Source organism: Pteropus alecto, unplaced genomic scaffold (assembly GCF_000325575.1).
Source record: "Pteropus alecto unplaced genomic scaffold, ASM32557v1 scaffold204, whole genome shotgun sequence".
Classification (NCBI taxonomy): Eukaryota; Metazoa; Chordata; class Mammalia; order Chiroptera; family Pteropodidae; genus Pteropus; species Pteropus alecto.
The window spans coordinates 1,907,581-1,910,227 of NW_006435766.1; positions in this window are offsets into that span (position 1 = coordinate 1,907,581).

Sequence of the window (2,647 nt, forward strand, 5' to 3'; positions counted from 1 at the left end):
AAGAAACATACATATTCTTGAAGTTATTTTGGGGGGGTGTTTGTTTTTTGTTATTGATTTTCTTTACAGGGCATCTAGGCTTAGTGAATCACACTTAAAGAAAAAAAATCAAAACCATTAAATCTTTGATTGGTTGAGTACATTTGACACAAATCAGGTGCTTGGGAATGAAGACTACATGCAGAAATTAAAAGCTCCATTGTGATTAAGCCTATTTGGGGATCAAACATGCATTTTAAAAAAGCATTATGACTCTGTTCATATCATACTTACTACTTAAGGATTTGATCATAAGTGAGACTTATCTAAATCAAAGGACCTTACTCCAAGTCTAGGCCGGTTGTCACTTCTGTTGATCTGGTCTTGAGAAGCTTACTTTTTATTAATAAAATAGAACAATAAACTAAAAATCCAACAACAACCCTCACCCTCTGGTCCCCTTACCTGCAATGGACTCTAAAGTACCTTAACACATTGTTAAGTTAAAAAATTTATAAGAATGACATCAGCATCATGGTAGAGTGAGACAACCTCTTAGTTTATCCCCTTAAAGTTACAATAAGTAGTGCAATTATAATTCCACAAAAGATTCTCTGTTCAACACACAACCACATATGAGAGATCGATGCAATAAGACATCTGAAGGTGGGCATGTGAGGCAGAACAAGAAGGACAGGGACAGGAGCCACAGACCAGTCCTGCACTGGCCATGGCCTCAGGTGACACAGTAACTGTGGAGGTGTTCGGATGCAGCCCACATTCAGCAGCCTGGAGAGCCAGAGAAGCAGAAACAACATACTGGCCTGAGTGGCTAGTGCCCATTGCAGCAAAACCCAGTAACAGGTGCAGAGACAGTGGCACAGAGGTGTGGTAGCTGCGGTCTAGCAGCTGCCATTACCAGGGAGAAAACAAAGCCACAGATACATGAATTTACTTCTACCCTTGTCCCCTCCCACTTCTCCCCCACCCATCATGGCAGAACCCAGAGGGACCTAGTAGAGTTAGTTAGCTGGGACACCTTAGATAGTACAGTGTGGCTGGCAGCCCCTGCTTTCAAGGAGGCAGCTCCAGGAACTCACAATCCTGGAGCCCCATTGCCCACCACATCCCACCACAGGGACCTAGTCACAGAGAGGATGCCCACCTCTTCAGGGAACATAGGGCATTTTCCAGGGCTGAGGCTATACCACCCCAACAAGAAGTTCCAGTACTGCAGATAAGAAAAAGCAAAAACTTGCACTATAGCACCATCTACTGGAAAAAAAGACTTCTACTAATCAACCTGTTGAACAGTTAATAGTAAAACAGCACCTAAAAAAGAAGAGTTCAATATCTCAAATGCCCAGGCAGCGAAATAATCGATCATGTACCAAGAATAACAAGGTACTTCAGAAGGAAAATCTCAGAAGAGTCTCCAGAATCCAAAGTCAAAGACATAGAAGACTGTGATTTAAATGACAGAGAGTTGAAGTTTGCAGTTTTGAAAAAACGCAGTGAGATACAAGAAAGTTCAGAAAAACAGTTCAATGAGCTCAGGAATAAAGTCAGTGAACAAAAGGAGTGCTCTACTAAAAAGATTAAAACTATAATAAAGAACCGAACAGAAATTATGAAGCTGAAGAACTCAATAAATGAGATGAAGAATGAATGAGTGAACTTAGGAAATATAGTGAAGCACACAGAAGAGAGAATTAGTGATTAATGAAAAAAACCTAATGACTCAGATAGAAGAAGAGAGAGAACTGAGAGTTAAAAAAAAAAAACCTCAAAGAGCAATATAAGAATAGTGGGGAAACATGGCAGAGTGAGAGACGTCCTCAGATCTCTCCCCTAGAAACAACAATAAGCTGAACATCTAAAACTGAACAAAAATCACCCAAACTGCACACCAGCATGTCTGAGTGTGTGATCTGTGCATAAGAACTACCACAAGTCAGACCCTCTGGTGTTGGGTGGTGGACTGGGAGAAATAAAGAAGCTGCCTCTTGCAGCCCCCAGAGCTCCCTGTAGGAGGAGGGGGAGGGATGAAGGTGCGGTGATTTCCCTGATCAGCCTGCCTGGAAGTGCCGGGACTTCTACACTGGCAGCAGGGCCCAGTCATCAGGGCAGAACACAGAGAAGTGGGACAGGGTCGCAGAGAAACAACAGTTGATTTTTACTAGCCCTGATTGCAAAACCATGGCTGCGCTGCAGCCCCCATTTCCCAGCCCAGAGGGCCCCACTCCCCACCCTCCGACACCAATCACCATGGAGCCCCAGGGGAATCTGAGCAAACGCTACTGAAAGTCTTTGCTAACATTGACAGGGACTAAAACAGAGTAGCCAGAGTGATTAAATTTCTACAAGAAAATTAAAAAAAAAAAACATTATTTAGGCTTTATATAAAGCAGGGATCCAAGAGGCTTAGACGCCACCTACTGGAAAACAAAAGAAAAGCGCTCTCTTTGCAGCAGGCTAAAGAGAGACCTTTATATAATAAATCTTCTTTCTGGAAAAACAGCAGAATACACCTCCATTAATGACCGGGGGAGAAACAGTTCATAAAACACCATGAACAACCAAAGTGACAAGGCATTTCAGAAAGAAAGAGAAAAATCTACAGAAAATAAGCTTACAGACAAAGAAATATGCGACTTAAAAGATAGCC